The 7205-nt window shown below is 40.3% G+C and overlaps 1 long non-coding RNA gene across 1 annotated transcript; it reads left to right on the forward strand.

Annotated features, from left to right (window-relative positions):
- Positions 1–4277: 4277 nt before the first annotated feature.
- On the forward strand, positions 4278–5410 carry LOC140683545 (uncharacterized). The gene is made up of 2 exons (XR_012054722.1): positions 4278–4355; positions 4500–5410. It is a non-coding gene; the product is annotated as an uncharacterized lncRNA (long non-coding RNA).
- Positions 5411–7205: the final 1795 nt, after the last annotated feature.

A 7205-nucleotide genomic window follows, 5' to 3' on the forward strand; every position in this document is an offset into this window, starting at 1 on the left:
TTCAAGTATAAGGGGATTTATGAATTAGCAAAACAAGAGGTACAAAGGTGTATGATTTGTCAAAAAGTTAATTGGGCAAAAACCCAGTATGTGGTATTGGGAAGTCGCCCAGTAGCATACCGGCTTTTTGAAAGAATTCAGGTAGATTTCACTGATCTGCCTAAAGTGGAGAGATATAAATTCCTATTGGTAATAGTAGACAAACTAACCCACTGTGTAGAAGCCCTTCCAAGCTCTCGGGCTATGGCTCAAACAATATCGAGGTTTCTACTAGAAGAAATCCTACCCCGATATAAGTTAGTAAGATACATAGATTCAGACCAAGGGACATTCTTCACCTCGGAAATCATTAGGCAAGTAGCCAACACTCTAGGGATCCAGTGGGAGTACGACATCCCATAACATTCTCAGAGCTCCAGACAAGTTGAAAGAATGAATCAAACATTAAAAGACCAATCAGCAAAATTAATTTTGGAAACAAAAATGTCCCGGGTAAAATGCCTCCCTTTGAAGCTTCCCAGATGCCACATTTCCTGCTAAATGTTCCAGACCATGTCTCATTCTGAGACTGGGCTATCTCCCTTTGAAGTGCTGTACGAGATGCCATACGAGCATAGAATACCAGTGGGGCACCCCAGGATAGAGGATGGACAGATACAGCTGAATCTTCAGGAAGTGTGGAAGCAAGGAATAATAACACAAAGTAGCCCTTTGGGTTTTTTCATACATAAAGTACAGCCCAATGAAAAAGTACTCATAAAGACCTAGAAAGAGACCACCCTGTCACCTCACTGGGAAGTCCCCTTTCTTGTCCTCGTAACTACAGGCACAGCAGTACGAATGGCAGAAAAGAGTTAGACACACACATCTTGAGTGAAAAAATCGAGCTCTGGGAAGGGACGCCACAGTAGAAAGTCACCTCTCCCCCTAGCGACCTGCAGATAACCTTGCAACAGCCAAGTAAATGACTAATAAGAACCTGATGAAGTGCACTGAACCTAATTGTAAATGTTATCCATTTGTGCATTTCATATGCAAGTATTGTAACAAAGTTTAGATCATGCACTGTAAAAAGAGATATTAGCCAAAAAATTTATGCAATAAGTACTTAGAAGAGGAACTGTGCCTAACTAACCGTGTCTTAGGGCTCGCCACTAAGCTAAGAATAATTGAAGTAAATTCTGAAATTTAGTTTCACTTGTTCCAAAACAGGCTGAGGGGAAAATTACGACCAAAAGCTCAAATCATTACTGTTGAGTACTGGAAATTAAACAAAGTACTCTGCAGCTCAGATACTGTTAAACTATCCAAATAGGGCATCTTTAAACAGAGGCACGCAGCTCAGTCCTAGCATGAAATCACAGAAGACTATTCTTACTGCCGAGAAGATGGCTTAACCCGCTGCTAGTAGCAACCCAGTAGATGCAAACAAAAGCAGAAGAATATTGATAGTAGGAGTAATCCTGATGTACCCGAGTCTAGCAATGTACCTCAAGACTAGTACACACATAAATAACTTGCCCACCACAGAAGTGCAGAGCCCCGGCAATGGGTGCAGACAAAGCATACAGACTGTCCAGAAAAGACAAGGAGAATCAGAAGCTCCAGTATTCCCAGCCCCAAGGAACTGCAGCAAGGGTAAAATAAACAAACATTGTTCCATAAACAGCACTCAGCAGGGGGTACGTGGATTAAAAAAAAGATGAAGTGTTATTTACAAGGAGCAACCCCTAAAAATGGGCAGTCAGAGCACAAAATACATAAGAAGAACGCTGAACAAATATCTGTCTCAGCCTGTGACAAATATAACTGCACAGCATGGATTGGGGGAAAAATAGTCATTATTTGTAGCTTATTTTCAGGCGAACCCACTGTGTTATAATAATAATCTATTGAATATGTGTGTGATAAGAAGAAAGACATACTAAGTCAGAGGAATTTAAAATATGAGACCAAATTATCCCTCAGAAATGAACCAGTTATCCTTAACCTTTTAGAAGATCAAGATGACAGAGTTTGTCTGCAATATGACAGGATATTCTGCTCCTCAAAGAATAAAGAAAGAGTAGACCCAAAGAGTAAAATAAAACAAATAACACAAGAACTAAAAAGACACGAGAAGATAGAAAAGAAAAGGTTGAGAACCCTAAGTGAACAATATGAACACCTAGAGAGACAATACACCAATTAGAGTTTACCTGCCTCAGACCAAAACCTGTTTGTAGATCTGATGCAAAAAATTGCAACAAAATTAAGACTATCCAATTGCTAAATTTGCAGAGGGCTCAAATCCACTGAAAACTAGCATTAGAAAAGGAAAAGTTTAGCCCCAGAGCAACTCCTAAAATAACTCAGAAACCTGAGGGATAAGTTTTAGACAAGAGAGTAATTAGAATGTTCTACCTTAGCAAGGAGGGAAAAGAGTATACTAAAATAGTAAGGTACACTCCATGTATATCCACTTTGACGGTAAACTCCTCCAACAAAAACAAGATCTGGCAGCCAGAAAGCTCTTCAGGGTACTAGAGCCGGGAAAAAGGGGCCAAGTGCAAATAGACTAATAAAATTGGACTCTACTAGAACAAAAGCCCTAGAGCTAATCCTTACCAATCCTTAAGTAAATTAAGAAGACTCTAGAATGAGCCCAAAACCACAAAGGTTAAATAAAAAGCCCCCAATAGTTGATATTAAATTTGCAGGAAGAAAGCGTACAGTGAACAACCTCAGTGGTAGAAAGGGTCGAGCACAATAAGATTGATAAGGCCTGTTTTCTTTACCCTGCCCCACTCAGAATGCAACTCACTAGGGGATCCCTTATATAAAACCTTAAGTAAAAAGAAAAAGGATTTGAAAAATAAATTCCCTATCTTTGATAAAGATCAGGCCTAGAGAGAGGAGGAGTGGCCTGCAGAAAGAATAATAGAGTATTAGTCCCACGACATAGGCCCAAGATGGGAGTTGGAGGTATAAGACCCCAATTTATCTATTAAACTGACTAATGAAGCTCCAAGCAGTAGTAGAAATTGTCTCAAAGCACACCTCAGATGCCCTCGAGTTACTATCTAAACAACACTCCCAAATAAGAGCCTTTGTATATCAAAACAAGATGGCCCTAGACTGTTTACTAGCCAAAGAAGAGAGAGTTTGTGAGAAATTTAATAAAACAAAATGTTGTCTAGAGATCGATAATTATTGAAAAACCTAGTGAACGAAATTAAACAAGTAGCACATGTCCCAGTACAAAAATAGAACTCTATACTCCAATCATCCTAGTGGGTCCATTTGTTTAATAGAGCTTAGTAAAAAAAAATATATATTATTTATATTGTGTTCAATAGCTAGAATCCTATTCCTGCCCGGCTTAATACCCTGCTTTATTAAGTTAATATACTCAGTAGTGCAGGGTATGCAGGTAGCTGCCATGCCCACAGACCCAGAATGTACTACAGGGAAATTAAATCAAGTGTCTAAAATCACAAAATTAGAAGAAGAAAATCCACACAGTAGAACAACAGATCCTTTAGCCAGATTCAAAGAGCAAATAAAGGGAGAAGGGGACGTTTACAAGCTTTACCATGAAATTCCAAAAGAAGAGTAGAGTAATGAGACCAAAGAGAACTAAGAGTTTTTAAGGACTAAACTAGTTAAATTATAAGACAGTTTCACAAGATCAAAAGAAAATCCACTAAATACAAAGCTTTTTAGAAAAGCACGAATTAATGTATTAATTTAAAAGGGGAAGGATTGTTATATGTAATATGAGTAATTTGTGCCTATAAAGTAAAATATAGATGTAATGTTTAGTATTACTAAGAAATATTTGTATAAAACATGTGAGTCTGAGCCAAGAGATTACCTCACATATGTTGAGACCACCCCTGACAAAAAGGAGGAAAACTTAATTTACAAACAAATACGGATAGCTTACCCAGAGATAAATTGTTTCTCAAAGTGATCCTAGTAACTCCCAAGCAATGATCCTCTCAATAACTACCCAAGATTGAGATTGCTAGAGTCACCAGAGAAATGCATCTCAATGCCAAGTTCCAGTAACTCAGTCAGGGGTGTACATCACTCTCCAGACACCATTTTGTTCTCACCAACTGTCATGGTTTGACACGGGAAGAGAATTTTTTTTTTAGAAGGAAGAGGTTCACCAGTCAGGGGTCAGGTTTAGATACTGACACTTGGGGTGACCAATTGAAGGTGGACACGCCTCTGAGAACACAGAGGGGTTAAAAGCGGAATTCCCAGGAGGACTCGTTCTTTCTTTGGTTCCGGTCACCGCATGGTACGGACCTCTCCCCTGCCCAGCCCGGGCTGGGTGGGGGAGGGGAGCCATGCGGCCTGTGGAGGTAGGCCCAAGGGTGAAGGGGCTGCAACCAGACCTGGCCCCCTGCAGATGGAAGGGTGGAGAAATCTGGGATGTCTCCGCTCCCCCCAGAGTCTCTCTATCTCCCAGGAGAGAAAAAGAGACAGAGACTCGGTGGTTTTATCAGCAGTTCGCCGCAGGGAAGGAGAAGAGCGGGGGGGCCGCAAGGTGCCCAGCCGGGCTGTGGGAGCTGGAGCCTGGGCAGCGAGCCATCCTTGGGAGTTGGGACTTTTAACCCTTCCTGAGAAATGAAGGCTTTATGAAATATTACTCCTCCTGAATTTGAAGAAAAGAGAGACAGCTTGAAACCTCAGATGTTTAGAGAAGAAGGTTGGGGGCAGATGATAGAGTGGCTTTTTGGCTGGACTCTGCTTGTTTACCATAGACTGAACCACTCTTTCTTTTCAAGAGGGACTGCATTTTAGGGGGATGCATTGGTGGGCCAAGAGACCTTCTGCAGCAACTACCAGTTTTGGAGTGGACAGAGAGAGAGCTGAGGAGGGTGTGAGGATGCCCTCCATCTTCAGGAAGAAGAGAAGGCGATCTCTGTCTTTTGGACCCTCGGCCCCAGGGGAAAATGGGGGGGACTCTAGTCCCGAATTGTGATACTGGACTGTTGTTCCTGGTGGTCCTTGGCAAAGCATCCTTAAAGGGGCCCTATAAGCAGTCTCTGTCCATGCACGGTGGTGAGAGCACTGTGACATGGAGAGGAGAATGTCACACTGGCCCGGTGTGTCTGGGCGGTGCCACGTGTGACATTGGAAACACAAAAGGTGGCAGTTGTGTTTCCTGGGGGTCTATGGTTGCAAGGGGGACTCCTCTCTTCCCCGATGGACTCAGTATAGATTATATTGAAGGGTGAAAACTTGATTAAGGATCCAAATGGGTCTCGCTGGGGTTTAGTGGAGTTGGGTGGAGGGAGGAGAAATGTTTTGGAAGGTTTTCATTTCGAATTTTGTGTGTTTTTTTCCTTTCCTTTCTTTTCCTTTTATAGTAGTAGTAGTAGTAGTGTAATAAAGCTTTTTCTTTTGTTATTAAGTTTGGCCTGCTTTGCTCTGTTCTTGATCACATTTCACAGCATTTGATTGGTAAGTTGTATTTTCATGGGGCGCTGGCATTGTGCCAGCGTCAAACCATGACACCAACACAGAGAAAAGAAATTCTATAAATATGTAAGACTCTAAATAGGAAAAAAAGCCTGATCACTAAAACTCTGCCTCAAGCAAAATAAACTGTATAAAAAGCGCTTAAGAGAGACAGTCTTGTGTGAAACATAAAGGACCCTATGCTGTAGCAGTAAGACCTGTGTCTCATCCAGTGCTGATCCCGGGCTCAGCACTGTCCTTTTTATTGTAGCTAGCTCAGACTGAATTTGATCACTAAATAAAACCTGGTTTTATTACTTTTAATTTAGCTAGATCAATTTTTACTTATAACAGTTCTTTAACTGAAGTTCTGCCACTTGTCATCATTTTAAAAGTAAAAAGTCGTCTTATTAAATCACTAACAAAATTACTAACTTTTAACAAGGGGAGAAGGGTGTATTACTTGCGCTGTTATTTGTGTCTAAAATTTTTGTGCACTAGATATTAATAAAAGTTTGTTTTTAAAGTATAAATACAAAAATCCTCCCCCAGCCAAGCTGATGGCCCTGATCAAGCCATGAACCTGGCTGGTAAAGAAAAATACATTAGGAAACCTAGATGCTCCATTGAGATAAATGAAAAAAGCCTCATGAAACGCGGAGAAAAATCAAAACCCCATAATTCCAATAAAGATTTGTAGGGAATGGTATGTTTATTCACAGCGCTGTGGACGCATGTCGGGACACATTGCCCTTCAATGGACATGCGCACCCCTGAGAACTCCCGATCCTTTTTTATTACCCTAATTTCCATATGCATAGAATTTCACAATAGGTTCATGCATATTCATTATGCTGATTTTGCGTTACACTTAGCTCTAGTTACACTTGTACTCAGTTTTTGTCAGAAAGTACAGAAAGAACACCTGGGTCATTCTGCCCTGTCTGTTACAAGGACTGAGGAGTCTTTCTTATCTCTTCCTTAGCTGGGACAACTTTGCTAGTGCTGTAGTTATTAGACTAAACAACATATTTCACGTATGCTAGCAAGCTCAAAGTGGTACATTTCACCTAAATCCAAATGGATTTTTACTTTGTTAAATTTTCACTCTCACTCATCCGGAAGAATTTTTTTTTTCAAGTCCTCATAGTGAAAAAGAGATCCACTCAGTGCTCAAAAACTATGTTTGTCCTTATTTTTCTTATTATACAAAGAAGAAGGGGGTAAAAGGGGTTGGGCTGAGGGTACACCCCCCTCTTTGAGTCTTAAGTAAATAATATAACGGTATAATAACCCTATGATATTCAGCTGCCTAAAATACCCTTCAGTGGACAGTGGAAAGCATAGACAAACATCCTGAAGTCTACCTACTTCATGGACAGTTTATATAAGAACTTGATTTATTTACAAACTATTTCTCATGCTTACAAACTTTTTCTTGCTTACAAATTGTTTTTTCTGTTTACAGATTGTTTTCTGGGTGTTGGGTTTTTCTTCAAGGCATAAATGGGTTACAGGCTGTTTTTAATAGTTAGACTTTTCTATAAGGGTTAAATCAGTTAAAGTTTGAATGGTTTTTGTTTTTTAAAGATAAGTTCTAACATATAAGCATTGTGCCTGTGGCCTGAGTTCCCTCATAAAAGATCCTGAACATGAATACTGCAGTTTCCATGGACATTTGGCCCATGCTGTCTTCTGTTTTCCTGTTTGCAAAGGGCCCTTATAGATGGAAGACAGAGAACAAATTA

This window comes from Taeniopygia guttata, chromosome 3, assembly GCF_048771995.1.
Source record: "Taeniopygia guttata chromosome 3, bTaeGut7.mat, whole genome shotgun sequence".
NCBI classification, from domain to species: Eukaryota; Metazoa; Chordata; class Aves; order Passeriformes; family Estrildidae; genus Taeniopygia; species Taeniopygia guttata.